Genomic DNA, 16,675 nt, shown 5'->3' with positions numbered 1-16,675 from the left:
GCATTCTATTGGTATTATTCCATTACACAGTAATTATAAGCATTCAGTGAGCAGTAAGGTAGAAGGAAGGCATAAGTGTTGTCACTTTTATTGAGCATTTATTATATGTCAGACACCACTTAAAGGGTTTATTGGGTAATCTTATCTTCTTCTTGGCATCACTCGGCATAGTAACATTATCCCAATTTTACATACAACATTAATGTATATGTAGCCTATGTGGATCAATAGTGTGGTATCACTGATCACTGAGATTGAAATAACTTCCTAGAAAGTCCAAGGGATGTAAAGATTCAAGTTCTTACTTTGTATATGTCAAACTCATTAATGAAACAACTGTTTATTCCATTTGTTATTGCCATGTTTTCATTCCCATTTTACCACATACTTCAGATACTCCCAAATGCCTGTCTTTTTAACTCTACCTTCTCTCTCTCTCCTTCCCTAGCTCCTAAATTTCACTTTCTTTGTCTAGCACGTCTGTTTTTTATTGTTTTGCCCCTCCCCCATTCTTGATTGCTGAAGCCTGAAAGACAAGCTTGTCTAGGCAGAAATGGAACACAGCCAAAACTTTGCAAAATTAGAGAGATTTTTAGCAGATTGAAAGGAGAAAAAATTTTCTTTTCTGTCATACAGAGATGAAGAAATTTATGCTCACAACCCTTATGGCCATGTGTCGATGTTAAGGAGCCATGGACTGTGATTTTAGTCAGGCCTGTGTGTGTGTGTGTGTGTGTATGTGTATGTGTGATGGCAGAACCATTTTTCATGATGTCTCTCAATGAGACAGTAGTTTATTGACTTTCATGAGACAGTTTTATCCTTATGTCCTCTGCTTTCAAATAATGATAGTTGTATTACTAAAACAAATGGCTTGGGGTGTTCATGGTGTTCATTCATTTTGTTTTTGTTGTTTGGGTGGGGGATCTTTCTTTTTACCCACCTGTTATTAGTTGAATTGTATCCACCCTAAATGATATGTTGATGTCCTAACCTTCACTTCTTCAGAATATGCCTTTATTTTGAAATGAAGTCATTGGACATGTAATTAATTAAGTTAAAATGAGGTTACAGTGGATTAGAGTGGGCACTTCATCCAGTGGCTGGTCTTTTATAAAAAGAGGATCCTCCTCTAGAGGTTTGGGTAGGAGCATAGCCCTGCCAACACCTCGATTTTGAACTTCTAGCCTCCAGAGGTATGAGACAATACATCTCTGATGTTTTAAGCCAGTCTGTGGTGCTTTGTTACAGCAGCCCTAGGAAATATTCTACCTTTTAAGAGAAATTAACCTGGAAAGTTATTGACCATACAATGAGGAGATTCCTAGGATGACTACTATGTTAGTGGTTATATTTTAAAGAAGTTTATTCTGCCAGGCACAGTGGCACATGCCTGTAATCCCAGAGTGTGCCACTGTGCCTGACATGTTGGGAGGCTGAGGTGGTAGAATTGCTTGAGGCTAGCAGTTTGAGACCAGCTTGTTCAGCACAGAGAGAGTCTGTCTCTACAAAAATAAAGAAATAAATACATTATCGGGTTGTAATGGTGTGCTCCTGTAGTCCCAGCTACTCAGGAGGCTTAGGTGGGAGGATTGCTTGAGCCTAGGGTTTCAAAGCTGCAGTGAGCTATGATTGTACCACAGCCTTCAGTCTGGGTGACACAGTGAGACCCCACCTCAAAATAAGTAAATAAGTAAATAAATAAATAAAGCAATTTATTCTGAGCCAATATAGTTGACTCTGGTCCAGTGAAAACACAAACCCAAGAAACCTTGAGTAAGTGGTCCCAAGGCAGTTGAATTACAGTGTGGATTTATATACTTCAGGAAGGCAGGAGTTACAGGCAAAGATATAAATCAATACTTGGAAGGTATACATAGGTTCAGCAGACTATCTTGAAGCAGGGGCTTACAGGTTATAGGTGGATTCATAGATTCTTTTATTTGCAGTTGTTTAAAGGAGTATGGTTCTGTCTAAAATTTGGAATCTGCAGAAAAGAATGCTTTAAGGTAAGATAAGGATGCTATGTAGCATGATTGATGGTGGGCAAGGGTGACCTAATTCTTGCTTTGCATGGCCTTAGATCTTGTTTCCAATTTGGTACTTTATTGTCACAAAGAGTCTGTTCTGTCTTAGAGTCTCTATTTTAACATCAATGCTGGGAAGTTGTTGCTCCTAAACTCTAAAGTGGAGGGAGTATAATGAGGTTTGTCCGACCTCCATTCCCACTATGACTGAAAACTCAGTTTTTAAGGTTTCTCTGGGATCCCCTTGGCCAAGAGGGTATCTATTCTGTTGGTTGGCGGGGGCGGTGGGGATTAGGATTTTATATGTAGTTTATAACTAACAGATACACATTCAAGGAAACTGAATATTTTTCAAGAAAATCAAGAAACTTCTAGCCATAATGATGGTGCTATTAATGTTGGTCCTTTATCTGTTTGCTCTCCTCCTAAGTATTTTCTACTCTCTTTGGAGATCACTTTCCCCACCATCCCCTATGGTTAGCCCTGAACTTTGAAAGAGTAGTGTTACAATGGATGAGGCCGCCCAGAGGGTATATTAGCCTAGTGCCATGGAGATGGCCTTAATCTTCGGAAACCTTCACATTCTTTGGCCCGGGTCACATCTAAGAGATGAAAAGCTATGGTCTTTGCTCTTGTGTGTGTTTAGTTCCTTTCTTATCTCCCAGAGACTCTGCCAGATTAAATAGCAGATATCTAAAAAGTATTTCAGGCCCTCGCTACCTAAAGGGAAAAAGACATTATTGTTATCTTCTGAGGTAGGACATTAAAAATTGTGATCTCGATCACATATTTAGCTTTTCCCTTGTTGATATTATCTTTGGATTAGAAATTGAAAGTCAAGCACCTTTTACTTTGAAAATATATCATTACTTCTTCATTTGTATTCCTGGGGATAACAACAGAACAGTGATTTGCACCATGGTTCTGCCCACATTGTCCTTTTTGGTAACTGTCAATAGCTATTAATAGAGTAATTGCTTAATAAAAGAAGATTAATTCAATTAATGGAAATTGAGCAACTTTCTTTAAAAGCAATAAGACACAATTTATTTCATTATTATCAGAAAAATAAAAATGTTCATAGTAGAAAATTTGAACAAAACAAACAATGAAGGAAACAAACCACCCACAATTGCTTAACATTTGTGTTTTAATTTCCAGCATTTTTCCGTTAAGGTTTAGTAATATGCTTAAACCATAGTTTTAGTTTGGTATCTTGCTTTTTATTTCACTTGTCATTATCAGAATTTTTTTCTCTTATACAAAATACTCTGCAAGCATCATCTTAAGTAACTGCATAATATTTCTTCAATTAGGATATATCATCATTTCTATAAATGTTGTCTGTTTCCGCAACTTGTATTTAATAACTTAAAAGTTTTAAAAATACATTTAAAAAGTTTTCATCTTAAATATACTCACCAACTATCTGATGAATGAATATCTATGGTCAAACTACCCACATTTGTTAATAATATTCTGTATAAGTTCTACCATTTTTCCCTTTTTCTCCAAAACTCAGCATCCACAAAGAACTAGCCTGGAGATGTTATTATAACACCACTCATTTTACTTTCTTCATGCTAAATTCTGTGAAAGATATTGTTACTGGAAAAGGGTCTGATCCAGACTCCAAGACGGTTTTTGGACCTCACAAAAGAAAGAATTTGGGGCAAGCCCGTAGAGTAAAGTGAAAACAACTTTATTAAGAAAGTAAAGGAACAAAAGAATGCCTACTCCATAGCCAGAGCAGTGGCACAGTCTGCTCAACTGAGTATATTTACAGTTATTTCTTGATTATACACTAAACAAGGGTTGGATTATTCATGAGTTTTCCAGAACTGAGAGTTCTTCCCCTTTTTAGACCACATAGGGTAACTTCTGGATGTTGTCATGGCATTTGTAAGATGTCATGGTGATGATGGGTGTGTCTTTTAACAGTCTAATGCATTATAATTAGTGTATAATGAACAGTGAGGATGAACAGAGGTAACTTTTATTGCCATCTTGGTCTTGGTAAGTTTTAGCTTCTTTCCCTCATCCTGTTTCAACAGCAGGGTCTTTGTGACTTGTTTCTTGTGCCAATCTTCTATCTCATCCCTTGACTAAGAATGCCTAACCTCCTGGGAATGCAGCCCTGTAGGTCTCAGCCTTATTTTACTCAGTACCTATTCAAGATGTGGTCACTCTGGTTCAAATGCTTCTGACAATAACAAAGTGAATCAGAAACAACACTGATATTTCAAGCACATATAACAAACAAAATATACACGGTCATAACTATAATTCAAAGTCAAAATATCATACAAAATGCATGTATAAAAATGTTATTGTAGTTTAAATAGGAAAAGTATTTCAGATAGGGACATCCAGAAACTGAACATAAAAATTGAGATTTGAGTTAGAATTTAAGATGAATACATATGTTTAAAGTAGTTGTACATTTGAATGGGATGAATGGAGAGAAGACAGAAGTAAAGGTTAGAACTATCATTATAATGGAAAATAGAAATTTCGGCATATCTCCTTTAAGCAATTGTGAGTTGCTGAAAAACCTGCTTTCTGTAAGGCACAATTTTTCAAGTTGCTCAAAAATCTTTGCTTTCTGTAAGGCACAATTTCTGATGCTTATGACATACTAAACTCGGGCTGCTGCACCACTTGATCCAATGTTTGTGCATTTCTGCCTCTACGAATTTGTTGTATGGTTAACTAAAATAATTTGCTTTTGTTTCTAAAACAATTTATACTAATGTTTCCTGTTATTGTAAATATATAGCAATTGAAAGCATATAGGCAAAGAAATATACCTGCAAAAAAAAGATTTTTCTCTTCTATAAATGCAAATTTAGTGCATGGAAAACACACAGCATAGATGAACTCCATGCGAATTATGGCATAATTATTGGTTGGAGGAGAGATAATTATAAAAGTGTGGAGGAACAAATTTGTAAATATAGAAGAATTGTACACATAAATTGCTTCAAAAATGTTTCTAAGAACTTACTCTAATATTGTGAAAAATATGTGATTGATGCAGCTGGTAAATTCATACTTTAAAAAATGGCCTAAGCTTTCTATGAAACAATTGGCAAATGAATGTATATTTATGCATTTTTTTCTTGAATCAAAATTTTTAGAAATTATGTCATTTAAATCCACCTAATTTTAATTGATCAATCAAAGATGAAAAGTAAAAAACATTTCATAGTTGAGGTTTAATACAGTAAATGTCTGGATGATATAAGGACTTGAATTCCAGACTAAGAAGTTTTAACTTTATTTTGGGATGTTTGCAAGATATTGTATGATTTGAGGCAGAGAAGTAACATAACCAGATGTGTCCTTCTAAAATGACATCAACAAGCTGTCAGTCTTGCTCAAGATGAATTAAAATAGACTAGAAGAGAGAAGAATAGTAAAGATTTTTTGATAGAATAAGACAAGTAATATAAAAAACTGCATTATTGACACTCAGAATGAGGACAGAAATGGATACTTTTAAGGTAGAACATAGGAATTAGCAATTGCTTAAATGTAGTGCCAAGGAGGTGATAACCAAGATTTTAGGAATAAAATACTGTACAGATGAAAGTGACAACAAGAATAACAGGAAAGAAAGGAGAGAAATACATGAGGAATGAACAGTAAGGAGGCACAGAAAGTCAAGTTTGACTTTGTGTCTGTCAAATAGAGAGTTTGAGTTACACATCCTATTCTCTCTTCTCAGTCAAGAGGATCTAGTCTCCTATGGACAGTAAATAACTAAACAGAATCTGGAGCTTGGTGGTTGGTATTTATTTGCAGAGAAGTGCTACATGAAGCCATAAGAGGAAAGATGTAATCATATAGAGTTAAAGCCAAGTGATCCCAACCTCACAGAAGTAAAGGAAGTTGAGAGTTCATGTAGGAGCAATTAGTTAAACACATGTGGGGAGAAAAGGGTCTCTAACCTGTAACAACTAAGATGTTAATGGTGACCTTAGATAATTAGTTAAAAATAATCATCAGAGTCTTCGAGGAGCTAAGAAGCTAGTCTGTGGTCACAAACGGGAAGCAAGAAATCTGCGTTGGAAATTATGAATAAAATAAAAATTAGAATTTGAAAAGGTGATTTTATTAATGGCAGAGGTCTTAGGAAAAATAATCCATTGAGGCAGATAAAATTACTATTGAAGACTCCATTTGAATTTTAACTTGAAAAAAACATTCTATTAGTAAATTACAAATAAACAAAATAGGCACTAACTCTAACATTAAGACAAACTTCTTTAGTATTGTGTGAACAAAGGTAGGTGTGCTGAAAAAGTGTTTTTCTAAAATAATGTAGAGAAATTGAGCTGGCTATATACATAAATATCTGTATATGTGTATTTAGGAGAAAGCATAGTATTAAAAAATAGAGGAAAAAGTAACATATACTTCCACCAATATATGGGGTTTGGGAAGCTTAGTAGCCCAGAGAACATTTACAAATTGCCAAACATGCACTTCGCAGTTGGTACGGAGAATATAAATAAATTTAATTTTAAATAACACTTAAGAACAAGAGACCTAATTATAAAAAAGTTTTCTTTTTTAATTCTATTTCATTTTATCTGATTATATCAAGGAGAAAATCCCAGTTTGGTGTTCACATGTCTTTTGTTTCCTAACTTCTTTTTATATTAAAAGAGAATGGTCCGCCACCTCAGAGCATTTGTCAGGCAATATCTGTCAAGAGTTTAATTATTTGCTTTAATTGAATTCATTTTTATAGTTACCTTTTATATATAGCAAATTGTATTCATTTTCTAATTATTGTAGTGATATAAACACTCGTTTAAGTTCAAGTTAAACAAGTGTGGTAATCAAATATATACTCACTAAATAATAGTACAGATAGATGTATGAAGTTATATCCTCACAGTATGTAACTTTTTCACAGTAGTGAAAATGGTACCAAAAGACAAGTGCTTGGGAAACAGTGGCCTAAAAAATGTTTTAATCTGGGAATTAGAAAATAAATGACCTGCCAATGGTTAATTTGTTGACTTTTGAGACAATTATAGAATAATTCAGAGCATTAGATTACTTATTAATAAGGAATACTCATTAGGAGTGTGAGGAGGTCACATGAACTAATTTGTGGTAAATGAATTAAACAATCTTAAGTATTTGGTCTCCAAAATGCATTACTTATTGGTCAGCATTCCCACTTGTCATGAAAGTTGTGATTTGTTCAAGAAAAGTGTACTTTAGAATAGAATATTATTTATTGCCTTAACAACTTTATTCAGCACCTACTATGTAGCAAGCACTGTCATATCTCTTTGAGCAGTATATGGATCTCTTTTCACATAGCTTACAGTCTTGTGTGGTTAAAAATGAACAGTCAGTTTAATTCAGGCATTAAAATCTATTTATCATATTACCAAGCTCAATCATTTCCTTTTCACTACTAGACAAGTTTAGAACTGCAAATAGAAATGATTTTTTCTTTTGGAGGTATGACAGATTCTCCACTTCCATTGTGAAGGAATTATTCAACTCATCTATAATAACAACCTCATGTCCCAGGGAAATTCGAATTGAAGGCCTGAATGATACTCATTATAGTCTTCTAATTATTTGGTTTCCCAAAAACGTAGCCAAGAAAATATGGGCCTTCCCTTTTAGCTATCATAATAAACAGTGATGTGAATAGTGCAATCTACCAATTAGAGGACCTACATAGAGCACATTTTTGATAGAAGAATTAAAGAGGAAGGGTAAGAGATTCAGGGCCAGCCAATAGTGGAACCTTGGCTTGCTAAGCAGTGGTAGTATGTAGGAGGCAGGATAGATTAGGTAGTGCCATAATAACAAACATCCCCAAATCCCAGTAGGTTAAAGATAAAGGATTATTTCTTGTTCACAATGCACGTCTGTCTTGTTATGAGCCTCTACTCCATGTGGTCTTCACTCTGGAATACTAGCTGATAAAAGCTCCATCGTTCAATAATAGCACTATCTCAACATAGCAATGTTTATGTTGAATAGAGCACTGAAGACTCAAGCACAGCAATTAAACACTCTGGCCCCACAATAACAAAGGAAACTTCTGTTCCATTTCATGGCCTAGAAATAGTCTCAAGGCCACATATAATAGATATGTGGAGGTATATTATTTTTGACTTTATAGGGATAGAGAAAAATATATTTTGGTGAATAATAATATCTACTACACTATGTAATAATATTAATTTCCTCATGTCATCTTATGCCCATTTCAGAGTACCAAAAGCAAAAACAAAGAAAAAAGAAAAGAAAATCAAATGCAGACTTTATTTTAACTATGAATTATAACATAATACTTCCATATTCTTTCGTTTGGCTGTGTCAAATAGATTTCTTCAGCAGATGGGCATTTAAAAGAAGAAGAGAAAGAGGAAAAGAAGTAAGGAGTTTGAATTTGGTCTTAATACTTGAGGATGAACATTCACTATTCAATACTAAAATTAAAAAAAAAACAAAACTCTAGTCTTTTTCTCAAAGAAAATTTATTCAGATGAGCTTTGCTGGCCTGGCAGTATATTTGATTTATAAAGAAACTTGAATATAAATATAAGAATTATTAGCAAAGTGTGGTACATGCAATTAAAATGTATACAGAAAAAATACTGTCTCAGAGAAATTTTAATTGAAATTTTGTATTTACTCAATGCTTTAATTTGAAAGTTCAAAGTGTATTAGATGGAATGCAAAATACTACATTGGATTTACCTTATATAGAAGTAATCTATTGTTGCATGACAAACTATCTCAAAACATAGTGGCTTAAAGTAACAATTAGTTTAATTCTCATAATTCTGTAGGTTGGATTGACTTTTTTGCTGGTGTCACCTTAACTTTCTCATGGAATTACATTCATCTGGAGGCTCATTTGAGGCTCATGTTGTACAGTGGCGTTGCTCGCATAATAGGTACCTCAGCTGGATTGTCCAGAAAGGCTGTCTCTCCACATATTCCTTCATCACTGGCTTCTTCACCTGGTAGAAGCCACATTTCAAAGAATCAAGCCTCAATATATCAGCACTTTTAGAATTTCTGCTTGTTTCATGTTTGTTGATGCCCTATGGGCCAAAGTAAGGCCAGAATCAGTGTTGGAAGGGCTACCTAATAGCTTAAATACTAGGAAGTATGGTTCTTTTGGAGTTAGTACTATAACAATATGCCGCTGGCCACCTTCTGCGTCCATTGAGTCCTTTCTCTACAGCATGCAAAACATTTTGACTTTCTGATGAGACCCCATATATCTGATCCAAACATGTCACCAATCTTGATGTCTGAAGCCTTATAATTTGCTTTAGGTCCAGATGTGAATGAGGATCCCTATTGCAACCCTTCTTGATCAGGAGACTAGTGAACTACAAAAAAGTTTTACTAGGTACCACCTTAAATCTTACTTAGGTCTTACAAGAAGTTTTACAATCTTATTTTCCAATTAATCTTTATCCTGAAGCTTTTTTTTATTAAAAAAAAATAGAAGGGTGGAAAGACTAAAAAAATGACAATTTTTAAAAAATTTAATTTAATTTAAATTTCTGGGATACATGTGCAGGGCCTGCAGGTTTGTTAAATGTGTATCATGGTGGTTTGCTGCACCTATCAACCCATCACCTGGGTATTAAGCCCCACATGCATTAGCCATTTTTAAAATTACTAATTAAGTAGTACTTGGTTATTTTATTAGTTTCTCTACTTTCTACTTTCAATTGAATGCATTTTCTCTAAAGTCTTCTCTTTGCTTTTATACCTGCCCCTTACATAGCTCACAAAAGGCAAATCACATTTTCAATGTTATTTGAAATCTCCATATCCATATATACAAATTCATTTGGCATATTTTCTATTATTCAAGTTACTGTATGTAATGGTCTTTTCAATTATTTTATAACCATCCTTTCTTTCAGTTTTCAATAGTAGTTTTCATAGTTAACTTCCCACTTCAACAAAGAATGTCCTTGCTGTGGGTTGAACTGTTCCCTCATATAATATCATGTCTACCACACTCTGCTGGTCTAAAGCAACTCATGAAGCCATACCAGTTTCAACTGTGGATGAACAAAATCTACCTTGATGAGAAAAAATGCAAAATACAGTTGGGTAAATAGACTACCTTGATGAGCGACATTGCAAAATAAAGTGGCTTTTTTTCAATCTATGTTTTTGTATGATAATTATAATAATGCAAAAATATGTTTGAAAATCACTTGCTTATCATTAAAAAACATACAAATTTAGTTTATTTGTTAATGATACATAATAATACTTAGTGTTGTTTCAGACAAAAATAGGCATATTTTTATGCCAGAAGCTAAAGTTGGAAAATCTCATTACTAATGAGTTTATTGATTACCACCTGGTTTTATTAAATGAAAGAATTTTTTGGACAATGTGAATTTTTTGAGGATTGCCTTATGTCTTTAAATGTTAATTATTTTTATTTCATGACTCAACATGGGCTTTTGTCAATAATTTTATAGAGATAATCATCAGAAAATATATCTGGTCTTTCTGGTTGTCACTTCAGATCCTAATGGCCATGTCTGGAGACAGATGGTCTTGCTTACTCCGCAGATAGACCTTTGTTAATTTTGATTACTCTGGAACAATTCTGGGTGGGGCTATATAATAGTTGCTTTCCCTGTGTCCTTGAGAATCATCTTCAAATACCCTGATGCTTCAAACATTCTGGCTGAAAACATATATACAGTAGCCTCTCACTCTCAAACCGATAACTGGTGTCCACAGAAATATTATCTTCTCATATCCCTGATGGGGTCGGGTATCCCAGCCCTGGGATGCTGACTCTCTAGCCTCTGTAATTCTTTGATTATTATTTTAAAGTCATCATATATTTATTTCCATCTCTCTTTCAAAAGGCTTAGGGAAAAAGCCCACTCTGGCTCCTAAAGAATGGACTTGATACAAGTGTATAGATGTCTTCCAACTTTTGCTTCCCATATTCTTGAAAATTGTCAGGCTGAGTGAAAGAAATAATAAATAGAGGAAATATTTTTTTTTATTTTAACATAGAAATGACATTTTTACTCATAAATAATCACTTCTAAAATAGAACAATTAGCATTCATGTTAATGACTGTCTATGTTTATAGATAGAAAATTAAGTTTTTAAAAAGCATTTTAAAAGAAGCAGTGTAGAATCTGAGAGCAGAAGAGTTTGCTATATAGGAATTTTTGCTTCTAGGCCTGTATGCCTGGCTTTGGCTAAGTTTATAGTGAATTACCAAGTGCTGTAGAACGAAGAAAAGACAGTTCCCTAGTCCACTGGCACTGCTGAATGGAACATTCGTAACAGAATTCTTGGACTTAAAGACCCTGGCTTATATTTTTTACTGAAAAGTACTTGGGATATGATAGAAGTTTGGATTGGTGGCAGAAGATGGGGTTTTAATCATGGCGTTCCACTTACGAGACATGTGGATATCAAATTCTACTATGCCTGATGCCTCAGTCTCTTCATTTCTAAATTGATGCTAATAATACCTAACTTCTCTATCTGATGGGTAGAAAGTAAAATAGCATGTGTTCAAGCACTCTCTGAATGTAAAGAATTGTAACTTACCATTTTTGATAAGATGTTTCTCATCATCATAATTATCTTGAATTCTTGTAAAGATAAAATTGTATTCACCAAAAGAAACCAGCGGGTTGTTTCTATGTGAAACTGTGCAGAAACCAGTGATAGGCATTTAGGCTTCAAAAATCAATTGCGTAAGTATAGGAGAGAAAAGACATGCTGTGGCAATAGTTCACTGAAACAATGTTATGGGGTGTTAAGTTGATCTCAAACTTAATATGAGTACACAGTGTGAAGTGACTGCAAAACTCTGGCATGATTAGCAGGAAAAGAGTTTACACGTTGTAGGAAGTTGTTGTCTTATTCTTCTCTGCATTGATTAAACCACACACCCAGAATATTGAGTGCAATTATAGGCATAATATTTTAAAGAATTAGAGGAAATCTGGAGTGATTCCAGGGTGACATTTGTGAAAGGCTTAGAAATCATATCACCTGAGAAAAAATTGAGTGAACTCAGAGAAGCTGGGAAAGAATGAATTAATTTATCCTGTGTTCTTCTGAGGACAAAGCTAGAACCAGTGGTAGAATTTATTAAAAAAAACAAAAAACAAAAAACAAAACATAGCTCAGAATAGAGAAAGCATTTATAAAATCCAGAGTTGCTTGAAATCAAGATATGATGACTCACTGACCAGGGAATTTACCCTCCTTGGAGGTGCTTCAAGAGAGGCTGGCTGACCTCCCTCACCACACTTGCATAGGATGGGAATTTCCAATTGTGTTGGAGTTTTTATTGGATGATCTCAAGTTCTTCCAACAATTCAACATACATACTCAAGACTGCTATGAAATATTTAGTATAGTGCTCACTTAGGCTGAATACATACTAAAGTTGGAACAATACGGAGAAGACTAGCATGACCACCATACAAGGATGACACACAAATTTTTTAAGTGTCAGTATATATGTATATAAAATAAATACAATAAAATTATAAAATAAATTGTTTAGTATAACAAAAGCATCATTTTCTGAAACCCATGAAATCCTGATTTCATGAGATGTTTCATTAAAAATACAGTCTACCTATAAGATACTTTGGGGGTACTCTACCTGCTATAGTTCATCTAGAGTATGATGATACACATTGTTAGATTGGAAAGTCTGAATTCTAACAATAAAGACACCTGAAAAATATGTTTGGCCCAATTTTTTCTTAACTTATTTGATCATGCCATATTTATATATATTTCTATCTATTTATTTTTACATATAATCTCTACTTCTAACCTGTATGATGATTGGCACAAGAAATCATCTGGGCATATTAAAAGTTATGATTTTAAAAATAAGTGATCCAGATCTCTTCTAATTTAAAATATATATATTATCAGTTGAAAATGTCAAAGCTTTATTTTCAAATATGAGGCAGTTTTCAGAAGGCAACACAATTTGATCTAGCTTCCTAGCATGGCAGAGGAGTTATGATAAAACTGAGCACCTAACATAACAAGCCTTCCAGCATCATTCCAGCTATTAGTAATGAGTATCAAAAAACTTGAGGGTAGACTTGTTTCCCGACAGAACTATCTGAGTCTGGTGGGTTCAATAAATATGTTTTACCCTATTGTATTTTGAAGAGTTAAACTGTTACTTGACCAAAGGCTGAAATCCTAGATGTGTCTACAGAGTTCAGCAGTATTTTCCTGATATCTCAGCTAGCTATTTCTCTTCAACGTATATCCATTTGGTTCAAGGTTTTTTTATATATATTTTTGCTTTTGCATCTCTCCAGCTTCCCAGCAGTGTTTCCTAGGAGCAATGAGATGTTTATTATATGTATCACAAATTTGACTTTATTCTACATTTTTCTTTATTTATCCCAGCTTATGATCATGTCATTCCCCTACCATTTGTGTGGATTTTTCTAGGTGAGATTTTTTTTTTTTTTGGTACTGCTAATGATGACAACACCTCTGCATTTAGTCCTCAGGCAGACTCTCCTGGAATTGGTTGTTTAGAACTGGAAATTATTGATCTGCCTAGGCTTGATCTGTGCTTCCTTTATCCAAGCTGACAATATTTGCTCTATGATTCAGCTAACATCTCCTTTTCTCAGGGTCATCCCTTTTATTTTATCCTCTAGCATGTGGACAGTCCTCCTATGGCAATGTGTTCTAACCCCCTCCTGTGATCTGATCCTGACAGGGTCAGAGAAAATGTTCAGGTTAATGAAGAGCCTCATTATAAACACACATCCACTTGCTATTATGTTGACTCACATTAAATTCTCCACATGATTATATTCTGGGTTGAATTATCTAACATTTAATGATGTACTAGGCATTGAATAGTATAGTAAATACTGCTGCCTAGTACATCTAGGAAGGGGAAGGCATTGGAAATAATTTAAAAGAAGTATTACAAGGGAAAAGTACACAAAAATGTATTGCAAATTTATCATAATGCCTGAGTAAAGTAGCTATTTTCAGAACTCAGAATTGGAATATTAATGTCAAGAATGTATTGCTTATCAAGCCTACCCCAAATCAGTGTGAGAGAGTTTCACAATATATAAACGTTATAGCTTTGCTGAACTATAAATACAATAAGATCAAAGACTGACTTTTTAAACGACCGATATATCCTATAATGTCATGGTTTTTGTAAGAAATAGATGGTACTCCAAAAAGGGATAATTGAAAAAAGTTTGAATAAAAAGGATCTTTATGAGGAAATCATGGTTAAAAGAAACCAACAGAGGATGGCAAAGCACCTTTAGGTTAGTTTATTTGTCTATTTTTACACTACTATAAAGAATTACCTGAGACTGGGTAATTTATAAAGAAAAAAGCTTTAATTGACTCATAGTTCCACAGGCTTAACAGGAAGAGTGACTGGGAGGCCTCAGGAAACTTACAATCATCACAGAGGGCAAAGGGGAAGCAAGCACATCTTACCATGGCAGAGTAGGAGAAAGAGAGAGCAAAGGGGGAAGTGCCACACACACTTATACCATCAGATTTCATGATAACTCACTCACTGTCAATAGGGCAGCATGGGGGAAATCTGCCCCCATGATCCAATCACCTTCCACCAGGTCCCTCCTCCAACATTGGTAATTACAATTCAACATGAGATTTGGGTAGGGACACAGAACCACATCACTTAGCAAGAGAAGGAAGAGTTTATTATCCTTAGATCTGAAAGGGGAAAGGCAATGAGTGGCTACAAGAACTCATTGAGAGCTGTAGCTTCAGAAAAGACTAGGTAGCCTGTTAGAAGCTGCCTTCATGAAGTAATATAGCCACTGTCAAACAGTAGCCCAACAGTGAGGAGCACAAGAAATAAGCACCTAGCTCACTTTCTCCCCAACCTCCAATCCTCCATTAGTGCCTCCACTGGCCAAGTTCAACTAGAATATAGGGAGCAATGAAATCCATATAAATCCATATATAATGATCTGCCATCTGAAGCACAGAATGGGATGGAGAATGGTAGGGAGTGAATGTGAAAGAACAAACAAAAAAGTACCCTGCACAATGACAAATACTGAATACTATGCCTGGAACTCAATAGATATTTGTTGGATGGACAGATGGTTTTTTGGCAGGTTGGATGAATGAAAAGAAAATTTGAATTTAGTTATTTCATTTATAGTAAAAATGTGTGAGTTTTTTTCTGGCTGCTCAGCCTCTGGACTTCTTTGCTTGAGGAATTTGTCATTTTCTGAGTTTTAGTATATGGTAGGCCTCTTCCTTCAATTGTGAAAAATTTTAAGGCCAGATCTCTGCTAGAAGTTGTCTATTATAAGGTAGCTAGGCAGGTATGGTGATTTGGACTGAGACCAAATCAGAAGGGAAAATTTTAGCATTGATTCTAGTTTTGACAACACTTTTTTCTCCTTTAAAACTCCCAGAAAGAATGCTACTCTCTTTTTGAAGGTAAAAGTTTCTGTGCAATCCTACACTAGTCATTTTTTTAATAGCAAAAACTGAAAGTTCAGCGTTGCAAAATTCAAACTAATGTCCTCAGCTCATCTATACATAAATCATTATTTATTTCAATAGTTTGGATCTGTGAAGCATAAATGTATCTAACCTAAGTGAAACCAGGTCAACTTTTCAAGAGAGAGCAAACATGAAAGCCATCACAGGAAACACATATTTCATAATCCTGAAAGTCATGAGACTGCCTGGTAGCAAACATAAGGTTTTAGTTCATTACTCTTCTAACTTTCATTGGCAAGGTCCCTTAACCTTGAACTTATAATTCTAGATAGTGGCCAAATCTCTTCAAACTTTGGAAAGAGCCATTAGTGGCATGACGTTTGAGGGATTCTCCAACAGGTTATAAAACAGAACAGCAAAATTGTTCTGCCACCTAAATGGTTTAGGCAAATTGACTTACCTAATGGGATTACCTTTGCATTAACTTAAATTATTCCAATGTCTTGCTCAAGTACAGCAAGCTCTCCTTTGTGTTTTCTTCCAGAAATAATTTAATCTACCACAGAGTGACTTCTCCACTCACTAGCTGTGTGACCTTAGGGAAGTTACTCAATCTCTTTGCATCCCCTTTTTTTTCTCTGAAAAACTGAGATGATTGCAGTAGCTATCTCACATACTGGAAAATGAAAATTAAAATAATTTAAAATATGCTATGTACTTAAAACAGTGCCAGAACATATAAAGATTGTTTGGAAAATGTTAGCTAAAGAGATATATGAACATCGTCAGCAAACGGCAATGAAAAAGTACAGTGAAACAATACAGAAAATCAAGAGGGAAGGCAAAGAAAGCCATGGATGATAATGAATTGTTAAAGCATGGTACCCTTTACACTTCTCTTGAGTTAATCACCTATAGTATTGTTTACAAAAATTTGCAATGTCTTTTAAATTTAACAAATAAAAAGAAATAAGCAGAGAAAAAAATACACAGGAGGAGCACAACTATTTTCTGAAAAAAAAGATGAGAAAAGGATTATTTTGGAAGGCTTCATAAATAGGACACTCTATGATGTAATGAAAAATGCCCTTGATGGTGATCCTTATAATGAATGATAAGTTCCACAGGG

General features: G+C 34.5%; 1 protein-coding gene and 1 non-coding gene across 7 annotated transcripts in view; both read left to right on the top strand.

Moving 5' to 3' along the window:
• LRRC4C (leucine rich repeat containing 4C) overlaps positions 1 to 16,675 on the top strand; it is a 1,603,893-nt gene that overhangs the window by 586,681 nt on the left and 1,000,537 nt on the right. The window lies entirely within an intron of this gene.
• On the top strand, positions 12,460 to 12,565 carry LOC115936332 (U6 spliceosomal RNA). Its single transcript, XR_004071832.1, has one exon. It is a non-coding gene; the product is annotated as a U6 spliceosomal RNA (small nuclear RNA).

Source organism: Gorilla gorilla, chromosome 9 (genome assembly GCF_029281585.2).
Source record: "Gorilla gorilla gorilla isolate KB3781 chromosome 9, NHGRI_mGorGor1-v2.1_pri, whole genome shotgun sequence".
In the NCBI taxonomy this organism is placed as follows: Eukaryota; Metazoa; Chordata; class Mammalia; order Primates; family Hominidae; genus Gorilla; species Gorilla gorilla.
This window is presented reverse-complemented; position numbering and strand designations above follow the sequence as displayed.